The sequence below is a fragment of the Crocuta crocuta genome, unplaced genomic scaffold (assembly GCF_008692635.1).
Source record: "Crocuta crocuta isolate KB4526 unplaced genomic scaffold, BGI_CrCroc_1.0 scaffold127, whole genome shotgun sequence".
Lineage (NCBI taxonomy): Eukaryota > Metazoa > Chordata > Mammalia > Carnivora > Hyaenidae > Crocuta > Crocuta crocuta.
The window spans coordinates 2,451,862-2,476,653 of NW_027532008.1; the positions used below are offsets into that span (position 1 = coordinate 2,451,862).

At 53.8% G+C, this 24,792-nt stretch overlaps 1 pseudogene; it reads right to left on the reverse strand.

Moving 5' to 3' along the window:
• Positions 1 to 17,382: 17,382 nt before the first annotated feature.
• Positions 17,383 to 17,968, reverse strand: LOC144241287 (small ribosomal subunit protein uS10-like; annotated as a pseudogene).
• Positions 17,969 to 24,792: the final 6,824 nt, after the last annotated feature.

The following is a 24,792-nucleotide window of genomic DNA, read 5'->3' on the forward strand; positions in this document are numbered from 1 at the left end:
CCTGACTTTGGGGAGCGCCTGGCTGTCCTTGACCACTTTGGGCTGCCTGGTCTTTAGCAGACAGCTCTCCCCATAGGTCCACTTCATGCTAAAGTTCTGTGGACTGTGGCTCTCTGTGTGTCTCCCCGCTGAACATCAAAGAGATCCCAGGGGATGGCTCTAAACGGCCCAACCATTGAGGCTCAGGCCTTCGGAGAGTCTGAGGAACCCTTGGTGTGAGGGGGAAAGAGACCCCCAGCTTCTGGGGACGCCTGTCCAAAAGAGGAGGCCAGAGGATTCACATGGGGCAGGTAAAACAGTCTCCTAAGAAAAAAAAAACCCTAAACCTGCAGCCTTTGTGCTGGATGTGAGGCTTATCCACCCACCAAGCCCCCTCCAAGCATGCAGAAGACTCGGATGAAGACAGTCACGCGGCTGCCTGACGGGCGAAGGTGGCACTACTAAGCTCAAGGCTGCATTCCAGTAGGGTGCTGCCAGTGGGGGCAGGGACCCAATAAGACCCAGTAAGAGTCCGGAAGGGGGTCTTTGTTACCTGAGGGGTAAACAGCACATGTAAAGGCCTGGGGGGTGGGGCAGGTGGAAGCCACACATCTTAGGTCTATTTGGAGCAGACACTGTGTGTGGAGGGGAGAAGACAGGGAGAGGGCTTTGACAAGGTCACTCTGACGCCCAGTGGAGGCTGTTTGGAGTAGGCGGCACGGATGGAACCAGTGGGGGAGGCGAGAGAAGCTTGTTTTCAGCCCCACGAATTGCCTGCAGGGAGAAAATAAGTGTGTTCAGTGCTGCTGAGAAAGCAGAAGCAGCTTGGGGACGCTGTCCAGGTGGGGCAGGCTTGGGAGAGTTTGGGGGGAGGGGGACTGAGGGCTGTGGGGGGGACGGGGGNNNGAGTGAGGGGCCAGGGATTGGTGGGGGTGGGGAGGAAAGACCCAGGAAGGAAATGGGAGTTTAGGGAGGTGATTATAGCCCAGGAGGGGGCTCATTAACTTGAAGAGGGTTTTGGAGGAGGGATGGGGATTCACTGCCAAGAATGGAGCTATGGTTTCTGGGATGGGAGGGAGACCTGGAGAGCGAGCTCCCGGAAAGTGGAAGTGGGGGGCAATGAGAGAATGGAAGCTCAGGGAGGGGAAGGGTGTCAGTCTTGAGGCTTAGGAAGGGATGAAGAGGGCAGAGGTGTATTTTGGAGAGCAGACTTGGGAGATCTGCCAGGGCCAAGGGCCCAGCCTTTGGGATGGAAATCTCTCTGATCCTGTCCAAGTGGGTGGGGCAGGGATGAGGGTCACCCTGTTTTGATCTGTTCTTTTCAGAAATTTTGGCCTTACCACAGCCACAGCCCTGCACCTGCTTCCAAAAAGTATCAAAGCAATGTGGCTTAAAGATGTTTGGGTGTCCACACCATTGTTAAATACTTCCCTGACGTTTTCAGTCCTCAGAACAACCCTGGAGGTAGAGAAGATATTCACCTCATTTATAGATGAAAAAATTGATTCAGAGACATAGAGCAAGTGACTTGTCCAAGACCACAGGAGAAGTGGGCAGACATAGTCTGACTCTGAGCCCCTGGTCTCTCATAACAAAACTAAGAAAAAAAAATCTTGCTTAGAAAATTCACTCCAAGTTTAAATAAATATAGGAAATGATTTATTTATTATGTACCTGGTACTGTTCTAAACTCTCTATATAAGATTCATTCTGCGTCCACAACAATTCTATGATAAGGCTTGATTGTAATGATTATTATCCTGCGTTACAGACAGGAAATTCAAGTGCAGAGAGGCAATTTACAAAGACCACTCGTGAGTAAATAGTGATACCAGAGTTCAAACCCGAGTAATCTGGTTTGGGAGTCTGCTTCGATATATTGTTAACAGTGAAAACCCATTCTACCCACATCCCTGGTAATAACCTTGCTGTCAACGTTCTCAGGTCCGTTCATCTAGATCAATGTTTCTCAGCCCAGAAAGTCTGATTTCATTGGGCTGGATGGGGCCTGGGCAATGGGATTTTTAAAAGCCACCCTGGTGATTCTAATGTGCAAAGTTGAGAATCTCTAATCCAGCTATTGTGCTGAGTGTTTACACAGAAGCACCCACCTGTGTGCACACACCTATATTTAATGTGTTGTCCTAGGTGTTGGTAAGATGCCTTCTGATGTATATACACTGTGGTACCCATTAGTGGTTTTCACTGAGTGGCTGTAAATTACTATGGGTTCTCTGAGTGACTATTAGGGACACTGTAAACACATTCATTCGACAAATATTTCTTAAGCACCTACAAGATTCCCGGCAATGGCCTAGGCACTTGGGATATAGCAGTGAACAAAACAGGTGGGGTCCCTCCCTGCCTTTGAGCGCATAGTCTGTTGGAATTAACAAATTTGGTATTGTGTCTGCCTATCTGTGGCAAGCGGATAGCCGCCCTTGGAGGCTGCTGAAGGGTGAATGGCTGGCTGGGAGAGCTTAGGAAGGTGAGATTTACTGTTTGGCTGTGTGCATGGTGGGCTTCCCAGCCCAATGTGCAGATAGGTTAGAGAAGGAAATCTAGGGCATGTTTCTGGGAATGAAGGAATGTGGCTGACTGTGTGGCGTGTGTGTAAAGATGTGCATGATCTGGGCCTGTGAAAATGTAGGCAACGTATGAAGAGGGTGTGATAGGGAAGGCTGTGTGCAAGGTAAGCCGGCCCCAGCCCAGGACTGCACACAGATGGTGGCACACACACACACACACACGCACGCACACAGCCAGCAGCTGCAAGAAGGAGGCTGGTTTCTAGTCCCTGGGCACAGACTCCCAGGACCTGGAGAACTCTGCTTTGGGTATGTGGAGGAGGCACAGCTGGGGCTGGAAAGTCTAGAGTGGGAGGGAGGGAGGCTGGGGAGCCACATCCTTGATCTCTGGTCTGTTTCAGCAGTTCCGGACTTGGTGCTCTGCGTTCCTGTGTGACTCTGGGTCTCCCTCTCTCTGATGTCTGGATATTGGCATTACTCTTTCTCTCTTCTGGGTCTTGGGCTCTGATGCTGATCACATGACTCTGGGTCACCACCTCTCCAGCCTACTTGGCTCTCTGTGTCCCCCCCCCAAGTCTGTCTCTGCCTGACTCTGTCTCCGTGTCCTTCCTTGTCCTTGCCAGGTGGGGGAGGGGGCCCAGTGCTCAGGGAGCAGGTGTCAGCTCACTCAGGCAGCAGGGAGTGAAGCCAAGGAGGGCACAGAGCCAGCAGCCCCTGGACACAGCCACACTCCAGGACACACTCAGGGCGCTCACAGGAATGCACAATGCCATACATGGAGAGATGGGTTCTCAGGGACATACATACAGGTGCACAATTCAACACACACCTAAGCCTAGAAACACAAGAATGCCAGACAGGATCACATGCAGATACCAAGGGATCACACACACACACACACACACACACACACACACACACTGGCAAATACTTATTCAGGCACACACCAAAACAGTCCCAGGTACACCTGGGACATTTCTTCCAGAGAAAAACCCAGAGCCATGGGCACACAAACAGATACAAACACAGACAGCTTCAGGGATGTGCAGGCACACAGGCTCAAAGCGAACACAATCACGCTCTACAGATGTACAAAGACACAGGTACACTCAGCTACACCTGGGCCATCACACCCAGGGCCACATACATTCAGGATAGGGAGGTAAATGAGCACAGAAAGGCAAATACCCTCAAGGACAACCAGAGACCGAGACACAACAGGCACACAGGGACACACCCAGGCACAGGCAGAACATCCTCAGGTACACCGTCCCCCCTCGGGGCTCACTCGGAAGCACCTGGGGACACGCCCACAGGTGGCCTGAGCCCGGCGGGTGCGAGGACGGGCGGGTGCGAGGGCGGAGAGCAGGGCGGCCCAAGTGCACCTGGTGCCCAGGGCTCGCCCCCAGGCGCCCGGAGCGTGCGTGCCCGTGCGTGCGTGCGTGCGTGCGTGCCCGCCTGTGCGCGCCGCCACCTGTGGGAGGAGAGGTGCGCACTGCGCCGGGGGCTGCCCGGCTGGCGCGGCGCGGGGGGAGCGGTTGCCATGGCGCGCAGAGCGCGGCCGCATACTAATGGGGTGGCCACAGGCGCTGCCCCCTTGCCAGCCCGGCTCCCTCCTTCAGCTCCTTCCTTCAGCCACTGGGAAGTCACCCCAATAGCGCCCCCCCACTCAAAGGGCCGGAGTCCTGGGGTCTCCCGGGAGGCTCCCGTTCCGGGACCCCCGCCTCCCCCAGTGCCCCCAGAGAAGGCCCAGGGCGGGTGCAAAGAGGGCCTAGCAAAGGCCTGAGGTTGCTGCAGGGGCCGCCCTGCCTGGGCACGGGCACCGAAAGGGCACAGGCAGCTGGGAGCACAGGTGCTGCCTTGGAATGGGGGTGGCTATCCTGGGGGGGGGATAAAAGGGAGAATGTAACCCTTTTGTTGCCAGAGGGCCCTCCAGTCTGTCTTCCCCAGGCTTGACTGGGGAGGGGGAGGAGGCTTGACCAATTCTTGTACCATCCCCACCCCTCCCTCAGACTGCTTCCAGCATCTCTCCGGTTTGGGCTTGACCTCCGGGGGAGGGGGGCACCACTTACCACCACCCCAGTTCTGCCCGGAGTCTGACTGGTGATGTGGTGGTGTGCACTGAGGACTGGGGGGGAAGGGGGCAGTGGCACCAGTGGCACTAGAACGGTTAACACCTCCCCAAACCTCGAACCTGAACCTCGTTCACAGTCCTAGAGTCTCCCTTTCGTACAGCCTTGACCCCCTACCCCCTTAGCCCCACTGTTTTAATTGGCTTTGGAGGGGCATGGCGGTACCCCGGGGTGGGGGGGGAGCCAGCAGAGGGTTTGCAGGTAGAGACGGTGGGAGGGGGGCCTAATGGGGGGAGCCAGGCGGTTGCCTAGCAACCCCACAGCTGTCTGTTGACCTAGAAGAAGCTGCGCTGTCTTGACACAGCTGGTGTTTACATGTAACCGAGGCTCTGGCTTAGCGCTTGCTTGGAGGAAAGCTGAGGCAGGGCCCTTGTGGCAGCCTGGCCCCGGCCCCCGGCTGTGGTGGGCTCCGTGCCGGCCTGCCCTCTCTGCTTCAGCTCCCACCTCAAGTCCAGAAGGAGAGAGAGTGGGAGGGCAGATCTCAGAGCTGGAGGCTTTGGAGCTGGGGAAAGTTGATGGACACACACACATGCACGCACACGCACTCAACCTGAGTGAGGCCTTTAACACCGAAATAGGGGGAGAGACTAAGAAAGGGACAGAGGAGGGGGGTGCCCAGTTTATGCACAGATTTCAGCCCACACGCAAGAACACCAGCATTCACAGGGATGCATGAACACACAGACCCACAAAATCAAGCTGACCTGCAGGCGCGCACATACGCAGAGAGATGCCCACTGACGCCCATCCAGACGGACACACAGTAACACATTAATCAAATGACTGAAACTGCGACACACAGACATCTTGAAACGGAGGATAAACAGGCACTGACCCTGACAGAGACGCACTTAAACACACTGACGCACATACAGAACCCCCCGTGTGTTGACACCAGCCACTGGCACAGCAACACAGTTCATTCCAGCTAGAGTTTGCGGGTCTACGTCGCGACCCACGTAGGCACCCACATGCACACACAGAAACCCACAACTCCCCGCGCCTTTACTGATCGCCCAAGGCAGACAGCCACTGACACAGGCAGAGACACACCCAGGGGCCCAACATGTGAAGAGGCACAGGTCGCTGAAAGACCACGGGCCCTAACATGTCCCACCCGCACCCACACGAATACCTGCAGCACAAACACATGCCGGCCTAGGGTGTGGGCAGAGTGGTGACTCCTCCCAGCCCACGGCCTGAGTATCAGCAGATGTGCCTTGGGGTCAGAGAGCCCCCATGGTCCCAGGCCCAGTGCCAGATGAACCTGTATATCCTGTGCTGTACCCCTGGGCCACGGCCCAAAGGAGAAAGCCACCAGCTCTTGCTGGGAGCCCCCAGACTGAGGGAAAAGATCCAGCTCACCCCTGGGGGTCCCTGTCTGAAGCTCTATCCTCTGGAGCCCCCGGACTGACAAAAGAGGCACTGTCCTGTTCAGATGAGCCCCAGTCTGATGGAGGCCATATTTCCCTCCCAGGGGCGCGCGCGCGTGCGCGCGCGCGCACACACACACACACACACACACACACACACACTCTAACATGCAGCTCCTGGGGGGGGGTTCTCAAGGGCTTCCTGATAGAGGTGAGCCTGGGGCCTGGCTTTGGAGCCCAAGAAGCAGGGGGGGAGGGAGTGCTGAGGAGGGCCTCCCTGGCTTACCCCATACCCCGCCCCTCATGCCGCAGTTCCTCCTCCCCCCAGGGCCCAAGGGGCCTGCTGGGGCCCCACAGCCCCATCAGCCCAAGCAGTGAGCAGAGGAGGAGAGCGGATATTTTTAGCTTCTCTGCCACTGACATTTCGCAGCAGGCGACCTGGGGTGAAGCTGAGTGAGTGCTGAAGGCTGGGAGAAGCCGACAGCGCCTTCCCGCCCCCGTGCACACACACTCACACACAACTGTGCACTGCACGCACGCAGCCATGTCCCTCGACTCCCCAGTGCTCACATAAGGGGCGCAGCTTTAGGGCCACGGTCACACCTAGACACGCACATATGCACCTGTGCACACGCTCGGTTCGCGTGCCACTTACGCCTAAAAGCACACACACCTGGACACAAAAGGTATCTGTTCGCACACCCAGATACACACAGACACGCAGTCCATACGTATGACACACCTCGCACACCCAGCTGAGTGTAGGCACACTCACCTGTCATTCATTGAAGAACTAGGATTTAGGAACCACTGTGTGTTGGCGCTATTCTAAACCCCGGGGAGGCTGGGAGCAAAATCGACAAAAATTCTCCAGCCTTCATAGAGTTTGTGTTCTGACAAGGGAAGTTCGTCAATAAACAAAAAAATAAATAAACTGTTGCTTCAAGGACCACACCTCTAACCCAGTTCCCCAAATATACCACCCACGCATGTGAACGGGTCCCTGACATTAACTACCCCACAAATACACACAGTGGCACACAGCCTGTAGCCAAGACTTGTACAGACAACTCCACACACGAACTCCACAACCACCACAAACGTGTGTACATTGCCACACGCATGTGCAGTTACCCGCTTCCCTTGTAAGTAGGCGTGCAGTTCAAACACGTGATGCATGCGTACCCATCAGCCACACACACACATACTGTACGGAGCTGTGCACACTACACACACAGAATACAGCCTCCACAGGAGCATGTGAGAGCAAGATCGATCCCACAACCCTCTCCCCACCACACACATACACACGCTCAGGACCGTTCCCTCTGGTAAAATCTCCCTCTGCCCGTAACATTCACATACATGCATTCCTGCAATCCTCCCCCAGCCCAGGGAAGTCCAAGTCTGTTTGCCACACACGTTCACAGGTATACACGCAGAGCCCTAGCACACTCACAGCGTCATATGCACCTGACTCCCACGCTCTAAAGAGGCCCCATAATGCCTCCCTCCTTTCTCATGAGGCAGGTCTGGTCACTGTGCATACACACACCCAAAATGGCCCCCAAGACTCCAATTCTGCTGTCCCTGTCTCAGCTCCCAAGGGGCATGACTCCCTCTGAGCTCAGAGTTTGACTCTGGTGGCCAGGCTGGAGGTAGAGGCAAAGGAGAGTCTGTGCGTCTCAGATCTGACCCCAACAACCTCCTTCCCCTCCCCTCCTCTCCCCTCCCCTCCTTCCTCTCTCCTCAAATTCCTTTCCTTCCATTTCTCCATCTCTTCATTCCATCTCCCCAGTAGCCCTTGGCCCAGAACCAAATTCTCCTCTTTCCTTCCAGGTTCTGCTGCCCTAGAGAGGACAAGAAAAAAAAAAAAAAAAAAAAAAGCAAGAGTCATTGTCAAATCCCGAAGCCCTGAGAGGGGGGAAGGAGATAAATGGGCCACTAAGAGAGGGAAGGGTCAGACTGATTGGCCGACTGGCCCCAGAGTCAGCCCACACAGCAGTCACAGCCAGAAGAAGCCCTGTGTTCCTGGCTCTGCTGTGTTACCCTGGAGCAGTTGCCATCCCTCTCTGGGTCTCTCTTCTGCCTCTGTACAAAGAGGGAGTTGCAGTCGATGATTTCCAAAGCCACGAGATTCTCAAAGACACTGCAGTGGTTGTATAAACAGGGAGAAACCTGGAGCCTTGGGAGTCTGATTAGAGCAACAAGACCCCCCTCCCCAGAGGCTCCCCCACCAGCGCAGCCTCCTCCCCCTTCTAGGCCTGGGCTCTGAGAGGCCAACAGCACCCCCTGCCCCCCAACGCATAGAGACACATGTGCTCCCCTCCACCCTTAGCCGCGTCCTTTGCCCTCTCTGGACCACTGGCATCCAGGCTCGTGTATTTGGGGCTCACATTCAGGCTCTGTGCCGTGAGCCAGTCTATGTGTGCACTGTCTGTCTGTCTGTCTGGTTGCCAGCAGCCTTCAGGCGCCAGGAGGGGAGGCAGCAGTCGGGGAGGTGGGGGTGGGGAAGGAGGTAGCGTTGACAAGTTCCAATGTCTGGCTTTCCCTCCTGGAAACCCCGAGCTGGGGCTGGCCCCCCCTTCCCTTCCTGTCTCTCTCGCTCAAGCACGTCCCTTCTAAGAGCCCCTCTCTGCAGACACCCCCAGTGGAACCAAGCCCAGATCTGCTGCCAAGAAGGCCGACATTTCTTAGACTTGCCACGTTAAAGGGGCCTGCACAGGCACGCACTCAGCCCCCCCCCCCGTGTCCTCCTCCTGCGCACACTCAGACGACCCGAAACACACAAAGACACGGTTGGACACAGTGGCCACCTGTGCACACAGGAGGCAGCACATGGAGCGCATCTGACCCTGGGCTCACAGACAAGTACAAACGAAGCCATGTACTCCGCCCCCCCCCCACTCCTTCCCACACTCAGCTCACCACAGACTCAGAAGCACGCACAGTTCCCAGCACACGGTGCTCACAGACATGCACAAACATAATCACACGCAGGGCCTTGTCGTGCGGAGGAACGAGTGCAAATCCATAGCATATTGTCTCCCCGCCACCGCCACCGCCCTGTGCAGATGCCACACGGCAACACAATGCCTGTGCTGCCTGTGACCTTGCACACATGGCCCAGCCTAGCAGTCCCGCACAGTGAGCCCCTGCGTCGCTGTGGATGAGCTCACTGACAAAGTCTGCTGGGCACAGAGACATGACAGGCCTGCACCCCTGTCCCTTGGGCACACACAGATGAGCTTGAACTCACAATTACATCATTATCCTCCTGCACACCACAACAAATTCACAGGGGCCCCAAACACACCAGATGTGACCTGCGTGAACTCAGGCCCGCGTACAGACCCTTTAGCGAGCACATAGATTCCTCGTCCCTACCAGTTGGCTTCCGTGTGCACACGCTGCTAGACACAGCATCTCTCTGAACGCGGGCATGTGTTGAAACCAGGGACACATGCAGCTCTTCCCCGTGCTTGCACAAACACGCAGTGACCGCCTGGGGAGGCACCAAGTAGCGCAAACACGCACACGGCGTCACCCGCGCACACCAAGGCAAACACAGACTCACGGGCCGCCCCCAACATGCTCTTCCCTGCACACGTCAGTGTGCACGCTTCCAGAAAAGACCCAGCTATCTGAGCCTCACACACACAGACACTCCAGCCCTCTGGCTCCCAACCCCAGGCTCCTGCCTCTCTCCCTTGGCTGGTGAGGGTGGAGAAGGACTGGGAAGGCTGGGGGCTGGCTCAGCCCTTGTTCCCTCCCTCTGCCGGCTGGCTCGCTCCCTCCTGTCTGGCAGAGTCAGCCAACCCAGCCCGGGCTCCAGCAGCCCTGGCTGTTCTGGGCAAACTCTCGGCGGGTTGGTGTCGGCTGATGCCACAGCAGCAGCAGCAGCAGGGGCGAGAAGGCTGCGGGCGGCTGCCAACGTGGCAGACGGCGGGCAGGGCGGCAGGAAGGAAGCTGGGCCTGTTCTGCGCCCACTCACTGGGGGAGACAAAACCAAGGGGGCTGGATGAGCGAGTGATGCAGCTGGGCAGGGGGACCTTGTGCCCAGCCTGGGCTCTAGGCCCACATTGGCCCCAGACCCACTGGGTGACCTTGGGCAACTTGCTCCCCTTCTCTGGTCCTGTTTTCTCCTTCAGTAAACAGTCTGGCCTGGACTGGACGCTTCTTTCATCTCCCAAAACTTGTATCCAGTTCAGCGCAGAGAGCTCAGAGGAGGGAGACGCGGGCTCACTCTGGGGCTTCAGGCTGATCCCTTCCTTTCTCAGAAACTTGGGCTATGGGTCCAACAGTGAACATTCCGGAGCTCTGTGCAGCTGTTACCACGGACAAAACATCTTCGTTCTACGAAGGTAGCACCATTTTACAGATTAGCAAACGGAGGTTCAGAGAGGTCAGATGAGGCGCCCGAGGTTACCCAGCAAGCGAGCGGCAGAGTTGGGACAGGAGCTCAGGGCTTAGGAGTTTGCCTCAAGAATCAATGCTCTTCCCTCATCTTTCAGTCGTCCTGCGCCTCCCCACCGGTATCTGGGCTGCCCCCCCCCCCGAAGCTCCCCACCCCCAGGCCCTGGTCCCACCAGAGCCACCTGGCTCTGCCCTGGGGGGTCCGGGTTCAAAGGCCAGACAGCACCCCCCCCCAGCATTCCCCGCTGCCACTGGGAACACAGCTGTCAGCAGGGCTGGAGAGCCAAAAAGCCGCCTCCCAAGCAGACCCACATAATTGGTACATTGTCAACTCAAAAACAGAGCTGCTGTGGGATCTTGGGCAAGCCACAGTCCTCTCTGGGCCTTCGTTTCTTCATCTGGCCGCAGTCTAGATGATCTCCAAGGGCCCTTTCAGTTTGGACAGTTGCCTAGGGAGTGACCGAGGCGAAGCAGGGTGGGGAGAGGCAGCTGTACCGAAGTCCCTGGGGGGGTGGGGGTGGGGCACGGCTGTGCCTCAGGTGTCCGACAGAAGAATCTGGCCTCTGCCTCCCTTGTAGGTTGGGGTCACATCTGGGTCCTCTCTGAAGTCCCAGCTCGGAGTGTTTGCATGATGGATGGATAGACAGACAAGTGGACAAACAAAGGTATGAAGGAAAGAAGGGAATAGAGGCCTTTGACCGGTGCTCAGGGGCATAGCACCCCTTGAGGAGGAAAGACGACAAAAGGCAGAGGGAGGCTCTCCTCCTACCTACGCCCTTTGTTTATTCCACAGGGCCTCTCCTGAAGGTCACTCTGCCCGCCCTGCAAGGGAGCCTGTGGGAAGGACGAATGTGGGGCAGCTACCTGAGGGAGAGGGTGGCAAATGCTGAGGGATCGGTCCTGAGGCCTGTGGGGGAGGCTCCCAGCTCAGTGAGGGCGAAGAAAGGGCTCTGGGAAGAAGAGTCACCGGTACCGAGCTCAGGCATCTGGGAGAGGTCACAGTAAGCCGGGAGAAGCACGCGCACTCGAATGCGTATCTGTGTGGGTGCAATTACCATCCCATTTTACGGATGGGGAAGTCGATTCTCCAAAGTAAAGGGACAGAGCCCAGGAGGTACATCCCAGGCCCGGCTGACTGCAAAGCCGGTGTGTTGTGCGCGATGCCACGCTGCCTCCTGAAGGACTGAATTGCTAATGGTGGCATTTCAGATTTCAGATGTAGTGACGGCAAACTAGGGAAGAGGTTCTGGACAGATGGTTCCCAATTGGGTCCCTGCCTCGGGCTAGCAGAGCAGAGGGCTGACAGGGCAAGCGAAGTGCCCTCCCCTCCATTCCTCTCTTGTGTGGGATGTAGGCAGGTCCCCCCTCACACACACACTCTCCTCTCCCTCCCCCTCCAGCCCTTTGGCCCTGCCTGGGTGACCTGCATGAGCTCAGCTTCCCAGCAGCCCTGCGGAGGAGTCGGCCAGGGCAGAGGCTGCCTCTGCCCTCTCACTGCTTGGCAGTGCCAAGGGAGGCGGGGCTGCAGAGGGGAGGGGTGGGGGGGGGGGAGCCCGCCAGCCAGCCAGCAGACCTCCGGTCCTATCCCCCAACTCAGGCGCCCCTGGGGTCTGCTGCAGAGGCCCAGGCTGGGACAGGTGGCACGGGGCTGGGACACGCTGGTCAGGCCTGTCCCCGTTGCTGCAGCCTTGTTGAGCTGCCATTAACAAGTGGCCGGAGGTTGCCGTGTCTCCATGGAGACCAGACAGTCAGTGCGGCTCCGGGGTGAGGGCCGTGATTAGTGAGTGTCAGCTTTGCCAGCTCTGCTCTTCCCACCGCCCGCTGCTGGGCTCCGAGACAACAGGCCTGGCCGGGGGGTGGGGAAGCACAGGGAGGGGGTTCCCAAGCCCCGGCCCAGGTGCCGTGTCTTTGTCTCCCCCAGTGGCTTCTCAGTTCCCCCTGCCTTCCCTCCCGATCCACCTTCCACATAGCCCCCGGGGGTGAGCCTGCTGAAAACACAAGCTGAATCCTGGCACTGCCTTCCTTAAGAACTTTCCATAGCTCCCCATTCCCTGGAGGCTAAAAGTCAAATTCCTTATTGGGGCATTCGAGGCCTTCATTCCTTCATTCCTTCGTTCGTTCATTTACTCATTCATACAACAGATCTGTTTTTGAGCACCTACTATGTGCCAGGGAGACCACCGGGCAGGTATACGTGGTCAGTAAAATCAGCAAGATCCCTGCCATCGTGGAAGTGAGGAAGACACACTATAGACAAATACAAATCAATAAATACCTGATTACAGTCATGACAAGGACTGGGAGGAAGTGGAGAGGGTGTGCTGGCAGAGATTAATTTATAGGGGACCTTGCCTGGAGTGGTCAGCGTGGCTTCCCTGAGAGGACAACATTTTGACAGAGTCACAGACATCGATGGGGATCTACCGGTGGGGAGACAGGAATGAAGAGCTTCCCAGGGAATGGACTGGGCCAGGGCCCCAGGCTCCTGCCCTGGCCGGCTCCTCCCTCCCCACCTCCACCCCCCCACTCCTATCTCAGCTAAAGCATCAGGTTTTGGGGCACCTGGGTGGCTCAGAGGGTTGAGCATCTGATTCTTGATTTCAACTCAGGTCACAATCTCATGGGTTTGTGAGTTCGAGCCCTGCATGAGGCTCCACACGCTGACAGTGCGGCTGCTTGAAATTCTCTCCCTGTCTCTCTGACTCTCCCACACATGCTGACTTTCCCTCTCTCAAAATAAATAAATAAACTTAAAAAAAAAATAATGAAGCAGAATAAATGTATTTTTTAAAAAGCATCAGGCTTATTCAACGGAGAGACCTGTGAGTTATCGCCAACTCCCTGCCTGCCCCCCACCCCCGTGCTCACCTCTCATCAGTCCAGTCTTCTGTCTATTCTACCACCGACCACTATCTTCTCTCTCCTTGCTACTTCAGACCCCATCATTTTCACCCCAATCACACTTAACCATTCAGTCACTAGTTCCGCTGTCCATCTGACCATGCATTGAGCACCCCCTACAGGCTGGGCACTGGGCTGGGCTTTGTGGACACACCAGTGAGCAGGGCCACGCAGTCCCTGCTGCTGGCGTGTCCAGTGGGAGAGACAGGCAAGTCTACAAGTCCACAGAAGGAGTGGGAGGACCTAATCTGGACCAGGGGTGCCTAGAGGAGCTTCCAGAGAAAGTATGGCTAAACAGAGACCCGAGGGAGGGAGAGGAATTTGCCAGACAAAGAGGAGGGGAAGGTATCCCACGCAGAGGAAAGAGCATGTGGGCAGGCCACATGGGCATGCGGGAAGTAGGAGACTCAGAGCCTCATCTGCAGGCTGGTGGGGAGCCACGGTGGCGGGGGGGGGGGACTCTAACCCACCCACGGGGGCTCACACTCAAATGTGCTCCCCGACCTCCCGTCTCTCCCCTTCCGTTCCACTCGCCACACTCCAGCTAGCATCATCTTTCTAAAATTGGCACAATCGTGTCCCTTCCCAGCTCTTAAAATCCTGCTCTGTCCCCAGTCTTTTAAAGTCCAAACTCTCAGCAGCAAGTCACTCGAGGCCCTTGAAGGCGTCTTTCCAGCCTCATTTCCTATCACTCCGCCTCCCGGCCCACTGTGCTCCGCCACACCCAAGCAGGTCATATCCTTTCACAGCTCCGGGCCTTTGTCCACAGGGTGCACGCTTCCCTGAATGCCCTCCAGCTCTCCTCCAGGTGAAGCCTTCAGGCTTTGGGGCCCAACACAGATGTCCCTTCCTCCAAGAGGCCTCTCCTGACCCCTGTCCCCAACAAGAATTAAGCTTCTCCTCTGTGCCCCCATTATCTTACTAACAGAGAGCTAATACTCATTTGATGCTTTTTCTTCTCTGCTCAGCTTTATGTAAGTATTTCATGTCCACAATAGACTTTACGAAAGGATCTTATCTTCAGTCCCATTTTACTCGCGTGAAACTGATGCTCTGAAGGGTGAAGGGACTAATCCAGTTTGCAAAGGCTGCAGGTGACTCAAGCCCGGGCAGCCGGCTGTCACAGATCCTGTGCTTAAGCCCCAGGCCGCCTCACCCTCTACTAGGGTTTGCTAGCGATGGATCTGCCTCCCTTAGCAGACCAGCAACACTTGGAGGGCACTGCCCAAGTCTGATTCATCTAGGTCCCCAGGGTCTAGCGTATGGCCCCACACACAGGAACAGGTACAAATGTGTGTAGAATGAATAAATAACGTTAGCCAGAAGGCTACCAGAGGGCTGGACACTGGGCTCACAGACAGGTTCCAGAGGGTGGATTAAACCCCCTCTGTCCTGAGTGGGTCTGGCTATCATCCTGGGACAGACACATGCCCAGCCCAGCACCTAGCTCCGGACCCCAACCCAACAAAGGTTTGGCGGTGACCTTGGGATTCCCATCCCTTAGTGAGCAGCCCCTTCGGAATCAGACAGATTCAGCTTTGAATCACAGTTTTGCCTTTAGATATAGCTGTGTTACCCCAAGCAAATGACTTTATGTCTCCGAGTCTCAGTTTCTTCATCTTCAAAATGGGCTCAGTAATGCCTGCTTTTAATTTTTTTTTTTTAGGACTTTCTTTCCTTTTCTTCCCCCTCTCTTTAAAAAAATTTTTTTTAATGTTTATTTATTTTTGAGAGTGAAAGAGAGCACGAGTGGGGGAGGATCAAAGAGAGAGGGAGACACAGAATCCGAAGCAGGCTCCAGGCTCTGAGCTGTTAGCACAGAGCCCTATACAGGACTTGAACCTGTGAACTGTGAGTCACGACCTGAGCCAAAGTCAGACACTCAACCAACTGAGTCACACAGGCGCCCCTATGACTTTATTTTCTTGAGTAATCTCTACACCCAACACAGGGCCCAAATTCACAACCCCAAGATCTAGAGTCACATGCTCTACCACCTGAGCCAGCTAGGCGCCCCTCAGTAGTGCCTGCTTTTAAGTGTTTATTATGAAGATAGTGAATGGCATCCATTCTTACTATTTCCCAAATGTCTACTACATGGTGTGCTGGGCTTTATCATTTATTCTTGAGCAATGTGACCCTTGGGCCTAGGCAACCAGGGAGGCAGGAGCCCCTACATTTCAGAGAGCCCACTCCAGACCTCCTCTGCTGGGCCCTTCCCCATGGAGCAAGAAGTCCGAGAGGCCAAGAGGCCTTGCCCACCTGGAGCCCATCTCTACCCACTTCTAGACCACCTTTGGGTATCCAGATCCCAGAATCTCTTGACCTAGCTTCTGGGGCCTGGATGCGCCCTAGCCTAATCCAAACTCCACTGCCAGGGTAGATTTCCAGGCTTGAAGGGTGGCTGGGGGACAGCTACTCGCTGGGAGTGGGTGACTAGACCTTGAACATCTGGTGGCGGGGCAGGGATGGCATGAGAGAGAAGGGCCTCTGGTGTGCTCTTATCAGGGACAGATAAGGGCGCAGAGCCCGATGTGGGACTCGATCTCACAAACTGTGAGATCATGATCTGAGCCTAAATCAAGAGTCGGATGCCTAACCAACAAAGCCACCTAGGTGCTCCTTTTAGTGCCATTTTAGAGAGAAGGAAACTGAGGCTCAGACTGGGGGGGGGGGCAACTCCAAAGCCTGTTCATTTTATTGCCACAGTGCTTTAAAAAAATTTTTTTTAACATTTATTTATTTTTGAGAGACAGAGAGTGAGCAGGGGAGAGGCAGAGAGAGAGGGAGACACAGAATCTGAAGCAGGCTCCAGGCTCCGAGCTGTCAGTCCAGAGCCTGACTCGGGGCTCAAACTCACTAACTATGAGATCATGACCTGAGGTGAAGTCAGACACTTAACCGACTGAGCCACCCAGGTGCCCCAAGGCCACAGTGCTTTATGTCCAGGTACTTTACATCTGTCACCTCATTCCATCCTCACAACCATCCTATGATAGAGTAATATGAGGAAACTGAGGCACAGAACGGTTAAGAGACTTGTGTAAGGTCACACAACACATTAGTTAAGGCAGTTGAATCTTGGCAGTCCCGCTCTTCACTTTAGGCTTTGCTGTCCGTCACCATTATCAGAGTTATACCTCAGTTCCTTAACTTGGGTAGCACCCATTCTGCCTCAGTCATCTCTCTGAGGAATGGGACACAGTAAAAGGGCCCCCAACCCCCCACCCCTGCCCAAGGCTACAAAGCTAGAAAGAGGCAGAAATGTGATTCAAGTTGAAGGGAAGGCCATGTGGCAGTTGCTGGGGCTTAACTCAGCTCCTCATCCTCCACCCTGCAGACCCAGGATAGCTGGGCAGGGCCCTGGGGGTTTCTCAGAGAGGCCCCTCTGGCCGCTGTGCCCTCCCCTCTCAGCCTGTGGCCTGAGAAGATGGCGCTTTCTCAGGGCCAGAGGCAGAGACTGCGGGCCACCCCCCCTTCCTCCCCAAGGCCCAGCTGTGGGGCGGCTGCCCAAGCTCCCGCCAGCCCCGCCTCTCCTACTCCCTGGCCAAGTGGCTGCTCTGTGGTCACCTGGACCCAATTTCCTCCTTCCTGCCTCCTCCCATCTCTGGGAAGCGCCCCTGGGCTGCCCTGCCAATTTCCAAAGACTTCTCCCCCAGGAAGCAGGCTCTGTCTCCCCCCCCCCCCCCCAGGTCTCCTACCCCTCCTTGGAACACTCCAGCTCCTCTCCCTTCAGCCCCACACATAGAGAACCATTTGGACCATCAGCCCATTTTCCATTTGGTTCCTGGCTGAACATTGGGTCCCCCTGGCCAGACTGTGAGTTCTCTTCCCCGAGATGGTTATCACATCGTGTGCTTCCCTCTCCCCCCACAGTGCCAGGCAGGGAGGAGCCCAGAGCCAGGGCTGCCCCTGCTCCAGAGGCTGAAGCTTGGTACTCAGAGGCCTGAAGTCAGCATCATTGTCCTTCAAGCTTTTGAGAGCAAAGCAGCCCTCCTTTTATTTATCTTTTTTTTTTAAACAACTGATAATCAATTTATTAAAAGAGTTGATTTAAGCGTCTGCACTGGTGACTTCAACCTCAATTCCTGGCTCAATACTGATGGAAGTAATCTGCTTAACAATCTCGGACTGGGCAAATCAATGAGGCGCTTGTGGATCCTCGTCTGAAAACGATCCTGAGTCTCAGAACCTTCACCACAAGGAGTTTTTCTTTTTCTTTTTTCCTAAGTTTATTTATTTATTTTGAGACAGGCAGAGACAGCACAAGTGAGGGAGGGACAGAGAGGCAGGGAGAGAGAGAGAATCCCAAGCAGGCTCTGCACTGTCAGCAACGCCCAACGTGGGGCTTGAACTCCCAAAACCATCACGACCTGAGCGGAAACCAAGAATCGGATGCTCAACTGACTGAGCCACCCAGGTGCCCCTGCAAGGAGTTTTTCTTGTAGTGATTCTCAGAGTCTTGGGAGACATCCGAACTGATCCTTTCCCTTTGAGAGTCTTTGCCTTTGCGCCTCCGATCAAGTCAGCAAATACCTTCTCCAAAGATTTTTACGCTGTGGCTGGATAGAGTCATTCTAACTCGGTGAATCGCCGCCTCTGGTTCCAAGGGTGTCTTCCCAGTGTCTTTAAAAGCCATGGCTGTGGCATGGCTTCCAGACAGACCTGTTCCTTGGCGGCGAGAACAGCAGTGAGTCAGGAGCAGGAGGGGGCATCCAAAGCCCGCTGTAGCTGTGACTGCGTCTTCCTCAAAGAGAAAGCAAAGCACCCTTAGGTGAAGAAACCCAGAAGGTGCAGGGAAGAGAAGGAACTTGCCCAAGGTCACCCAAAGGCCAGGCCAGTACTCAACCCAGATCCCATGGCTCTCAGCTGCAGGCTTCTAATACTACCTGGATGGAGTTTCTAATTCTCCCAGGTCCCCACGTTCAGGCTGGAGACCAAAATATTTCCCAATGATGTATCATCAGAACAGGGTGGGAGGGGATTAATTCTGTCTCATATGTCATATCTGGAAAAGCCCCAAAGAGATTATTCCTCCAGCCTCACTCCTTATACCCCCATTTCATAAACAAGCAAAGTGAAACCCCAAAAGCAGAAAGGATCTCCTCAGGGTCACACCAAGCTGGTGCTAGAGCTGAGACTGGAGTCCATGTCAAGTTCTTTGAAGAAACATTAAGCATCACCAACTAATTCATTCATTCAATAATTTTTTTTTTGAGAGCCTAATCATGCCAGGCTCTGTGCTGGTTGCTAGGAATGTAAGGGTAAATGGGGCACCTGGGTGGCTCAGTCGGTTGAGCCTCCGACTTCAGCTCAGGTCATGATCTCGCGGATCATGGGTTCGAGCCCTGCATCAGGCTCTGTGCTGACAGCTCAGAGCCTGGAGCCTGCTTTGGATTCTGTGTGTGTCTCTCTCTCTGACCCTCCCATGCTCATGCTATCTCTCAGAAATAAATAAATAAAACATTTAAAAAAAAACAAAAAAGAATGTAAGGGTCAAAAAGACAGTCCCAGCTGGTAGGAGTATGAGGGAGCCCCTAGACAGGAAACGTTCTGCATCTTGATCTGGGTGCCAGTTACATGGTCGTGTCCAGTTTGTGAAAATTCATCGAGCTGTACATTTTGGGATGTGCACTTTTCTGAGTGTATATTCCAATTCAAACAATTTTAAAAAGGCAATCACAGGGCAGGGTGCCTGGGTGGCACAGTTGGTCAAGCGTCCAACTCTTGATTTCAGCTGAGGTCATGATCTCACAGTTTGTGGGATCAAGCCCCAAGTTGGGCTCTCCACTGTCAGTGTAGATCCTGCTTGGGATTCTCTCTCTCCCTCTCTCTGCTCCAACCCTGCTTATGCTCTCCCTCTATCCCTCTCAAAATAAATAAACTTAAAAAACAAGCAAACAAAAATATATCTAATAAAAGAGAGTCACAAGCATTGAGCTTACAGAGCTACAGTATAGCAGAGGAGATGAGATATTAACTAATTACACAAATAATTGATTAATTACAATTGTGACAAGTGCTACAATAAAGGTAGAGGTTGCTAAGGGCTGTGGAGTAGAATAACTTGATCTAATCTGTGAGTAGTCAAGGAAGGCTTCTCAAAGGAAGTAGGAGATACCCTGAACTGTAAAGAAAGAGAAGGGAATTAATGGAGTGGGAGTGATTCTCAACCCCTACCTTATACAGCACAAAAATTAATTCAAGATGGGGTGCCTGGCTGGCTCGGTCGGTAGAGCGTGTGACTCTTGATCTCAGGGTCGTGAGTTTGAGCTTCCTTAAAAAATAATAATTCAAGATGGATCTCGAACCTAAATGTGAAACCTAACACTATAAAGCTTCTAGAAGAGGATGTATGGGAATATCTCCATGATCTTGGGATAGGCAAAAATTTTCTTAGGCATCAAAAACATTAACATGAAACAGAATTGTCAGGGGATGGGGGAGAGCATTCAAGACCGAGAAAAAACCGTGTGTGAAGGCCCAGAGGAAGGAAGGGACAATGTTAGATGAACTGAGAAAAGGCCAGAGGGAGTGAAGGCAGGGGGACAGTGAAGTGTGAGAAAGTCAAGAGGAGATAGGGAGCTGACAAGCCAGGGCATTACAGGTTGGGTCAGGAGCTGGGAATTTATCCTGAGGGTACTAGAGAGTCAGAGAAGGTTTTTAAGTTTTTTGTTTGTTTAGTTTAGTTTTTTGTTTTTTAATTTTTAAACGTTTATTTATTTTTGAGACAGAGAGCACGAGCTGGGGAGGGGCAGAGAGAAAAGGGAGACACAGAACATGAAACAGGCTCCAGGCTCTGAGCTGTCAGCACAGAGCCCGACGCAGGGCTCGCTAACCCTAACCCTAACCCACGGACCGCGAGATCATGACTTGAGCCAAAGTCGATGCTTAACCGACTGAGCCACCCAGGCGTCCCTAGTTTAGTTTTTTTAACTCTTATTTTTTAAGTTTTATTTATTTTAAGACAGAGAGGGAGTAAGGGAAGGGGAAGAGAGGGAGAAAATCAAGCAGGCTCTGTGCTGACAGCACGGACCCTGATGTGGGGCTCAAACCCACAAACTGTGAGATCATGACCCAAGCCCAAGTCAGACGTCCAACCCACTGAGCCACCCAGGCGCCCCTGGTTTTGTGTTTTTTCTTTTTAATTTAAGTAATCCCTACACCCAACCTGGGGCTCAAACTCAAGACCCCAAGATCAAGGGTTGCTTGCTCTTCCGACTGAGCCGGCCTGAGCCCCGAGATAAGGGTTTTCAGTAGGGGGAGTGGCAGGAGCAGCAACTGGAGCAACAATTGGAGATAGTGTGACCTTAACTGGGGTTGCAAAGTCAAGTATTCCTTCCTTTGATGTGCCCAGGACTGCCAGGCATCGGCTGTGCGGAACGGAGAATGAAAGGAAATACCCCCTTTCTCTCTGCTCAGCAACCAGACAAGGCCACGCTTGGATTTTGCTTCCTTGTAAGTCAAGATGAAGCTTCCCAACTTGAAAAGTCACTGAATCCAGGTGGCAGGATGACGTGCAGTGTTGCAGCAGGGGACTTGGGGCTGTGAGGCCCTGTCCCACCAGGCCCAGCCCTGGTCTTCAAGGAGCTGGAGGCTGCTGGTCCCCACCCACGCCCCAGTGCTTGCTCCAGCCTCACCTCACCCCTGCCTAGCACCTGGACCTTCTCACTTCCTCTCCTTTCTCTCCCTCCCTTGGAGGACTAAAGAGTCTTGNAAAGGGGGGGGGGGGGGGGGGGGGTGGGAAGAACCCAGAGGTCAGGAATTTCCTTCACCCCCTCCCTCCCACACCTGCATACCTGGCGCCAGGGCCCCACAGAGTACAGCTGCCTCGACACTCAGGCCTTCTCCCTGCAAAGGGCTCACTAAGGCACTGAAAGTGGTGACTCCATCAAACCAACATTTACTGAGCACCTGCTGCATGCCAGGCATGCAGTGAAAGGGTGTTATTCCTGCTCTCCAGGAATTCTTGGGGTAACGGGGGAAAGAGAGCAAAATATACACGTGTTTTATAGAGCAACAAAGTACAAGTCAGTGGAGAAAGTGAGACTGACTTCACCTGGGGAACAGGGTGTGAATATCAAGGAAAATTTCCTCCAAGAGGTGACAGTTGGGCTGGGTCGTAAAGAATAAATATGACAGTAAGAAATGCTCATTGTGCCATGGAAAGCATAAGAATGGTAGTGACCATTGGGAATGTCAGGTACTGTCCTCAGCATCTTCTATATTCATGTACTCCTTACCATGACTCTATGAAGCAGGTATTGTAATTATGCCCATTTTCCAGAGGCAGTAACTGGAGGCTTAGAAAGGGGAATGGACTTGTTTTGGTTTTTTTAAAATGTTTTATTTATTTCTGAGAGAGAGAGAAAGACAGCGTGAGCAGGGGAGGGTCAGAGAGGGAGGGAGACACAGAATCTGAAGGAGGCTCCAGGCTCTGAGCTGTCAGCACAGAGCCCGACACGGGGCTCGAACACACAAACTGTGAGATCATGACCTGAGCTGAAGTCAGACGCTTAACGGACTGAGCCACCCAGGTGCCCTATGAATGGACTTGTTTACAAACTTGCAGCTGATACATGGGAAAATCAAGACTCCAACACAGGTCTGTCTGCTTCCTTGCCCTTAATTTCTACTACATAGAGTGGCCCGGGCAAAGGACATGTGGAGGAGAGGGGCTGAGGATGAGGCTGGAAGGTAGAGGCAGGGCTTGGTGGCAGACACCTCGGTGAGGAGTATGGGCTTTATCCAGGCAGCAATGGGGAGGCATGGAAGGTTCACTAGTGAGGAGGGGGTTGAGAGGGATAGCACTCACACTCTGCTTTCTGTATTTAGAGGCCCACTTTTAAGGAAGAGAAGTTAGAGACAGAGAAACCTATGTAGGAGTTACAACAAAAATCCAAGAAAGGGGCGCCTGGCTGGCTCATTTGGCAGAGGATGCAACTTTTGATCTCTGGGTTGTGAGTTCAAGCCCCACATTGGGCATAGAGCTTATTTAAAGGAAAATCCTGGGTCAGTCATTGGGCATCTGACTTCGGCTCGAGTCATGATCTTGCGGGTTGTGAGTTCCTGCCCCATATTGGCGTCTCTGCTGTCAGCTGTCAGTGCAGAGCTCATTTCGGATTCTCTGTCCCCCTCTCTCTTCCCCTCCCTTGCTTGTTCTCTCTCTCTTTCAAAAATAAACATTTATTTATTAAAAAATTTTTTTAAAGTTTATTTATTCTGAAAGAGAGAGACAAAGAGTACAAGAAGGAGAGAGGCAGAGAGAGAGGGAAAGAGAGAATCCCAAGCAGGCCCGATGTGGGGCTCAAACTCACAAACTGCAAGATCATGACCTGAGCGAAAGCAAGGGTAGGATGCTTAACTGACTGAACCACCCAGGTGCCCCTAAAATAAACATTAAAAAAAACTGGGGCGCCTGGGTGGCTCAATTGGTTAGGCAGCCGACTTTGGCTGAGGTCATGATCTCACAGTTTGTGGGTTCGAATCCCACATCGGACTCTGCTGACAGCTCAGAACTTGGAAGCTGCTTTGGATTCTGGGTCTCCCTTGCTCTCTGCCCCTCCACCACTCCTTCTTTGTCTCTCTCTCTCTTTCCTTCAAGATTAAATAAGTATTTTAAGAAAAAATTTTTTTAATCTCAAGAGGTGCCTGGGTGGCTCAGTCAGTTGCACATCTGACTTTGGCTCAGGTCATGATCTCACAGTTCGTGAGTTTGAGCCCCGAGTTGGGGTCTGTGCTGACAGCTTGGAGCCTGGAGCCTGCTTAAGATTCTCTCTCTCTCTCTCTCTCTCTCTCTCTCTCTCTCTCCCTGCCCCTCTCCCCCCCCTCAAGCTAGAAAGGAAAGGAAAGGAAAGGAAAGGAAAGGAAAGGAAAGGAAAGGAAAGGAAAGGAAAGGAAGAAAGAAAACCCAAGAAAGAGATGAGGGTTGAGGGATGGAGAAGAGGAGGTGCACCAGGGAGAAACCAAGCACAACTTGAGGACTGATTGGCTCTGGCAGATGAAACGGAAGGAGAGTCAAAATGATGTCTAGGGTTTCTGGCCCAAGTGTGTGCTCCAGAAGGGAGCCCAATAATTGATCTTTAACAACTCAGCTTTACCCACGACACCTGCAAAATTCACTCCTGTAAGGTGCTTGATTCTTCTCCAAATACTCCTGCGTATTCGTCGCCATTTGTGTATTCACTCACCCAGTATACATGGAGCACCTACTGTATGCTAGCTGCTCTGGGAGCTGAGGAGAAGCAGCAGATAAGCTAATCCTGCCTTATTAGTGGAGTAACGGTTACAGCCTGGGCTCTGGGTTCGAATCCGGGTTCTGCAGCTTCTTTGTGCCCAGTCCTGGCCGAGCCTCCACCTTGCTGTGACGTCGGGTAAGTCACTGGACCTCTCTTTGTCTCAGTTTCCTCATCCGTAAAAGGGGGGGAACTAACAGTCCCTGCCGCAGGGATTAAATGGGTTAATACGCATAAAGTCTCTGGTACGGGGTAAGCTATCCGCTGTCAGCTGTTACTACTGAGTTCATATTTTCGAGGAGAGACAGATCTGATCACACAATTAATTATTTAATTACAGCAGTGATAAATACCCTGAAGGAGCAGCGTGGTCCGGAGGTGAGGGAAGGCTCCCCAGAGCGAGGGAGCTGAGCGAGCTGGGGCTGGCCAGGTGAGGCACCAGGGAAGGAGGGAGGGGCCCCGGAGGCAGGGGGGTCTCTGCGTAGGCAGAGCCTCCGGCTGAAGGAGGTGCTGAGAGGTCTGTATCTGTAACTTTGCCTCTTTGGAGTCTCAACACAAGGCTGAGAAGTAGGTCAGGCAGATGCTCTGCTCCCATTTTCTGGAAAGGGCACTAAGGCCCAGAGAGGAATAGCGACTTAGCTGGTCAGTAACCAAGCCTCCTGCTTGACGCTGTGTCCCCACCAATCCGGGGGGCTGGAGAGGACAGGCCTGAGAGGAGGCCTTTGTCCCTTTGGCCACAGGGGTGGGAGCAGCAGGAGCTGAGGCTTCAGCTGGCCACCAGCAGCTGTGGCGGCCAGAGCTGCATTCCTTCCCCTGCCAGCAGAGCAAGTCCAGGCTCATGGCAGAGGCCTGGAACGTTCCTTTCGTCTCAAAAAGAAAAAAAAAGGAAGAAAAAAAAAAGAAAAAGAAAAAAAGGGGAAAAAAAAGAAAGAAAGAAAAGAAAAGCACTTTAGTCAACATTAAGTCTTGACTTCAAAGGACATGGCTCCCAACTGTTTCCCCTAACCCTGGGTCGCTCCAACTCCCTGGGGTAAGCCCCCAGGCGGCCAAGGTTCTGGGAAAGGGAAGGAGGCCTGGATTTGGGAGTCCAAAGACTGTGTGGCGAGCCCTGGCTCAGTCTCCAACTTGCTGTGTGACCTCGGGCAGGTCACCAGCCCTCTCTGGGCCTGAGTGTCCCCAGCCAAACAGGGAAGGGAGGGTTGGATGACATCAGGTGGGGTGGGGAGTC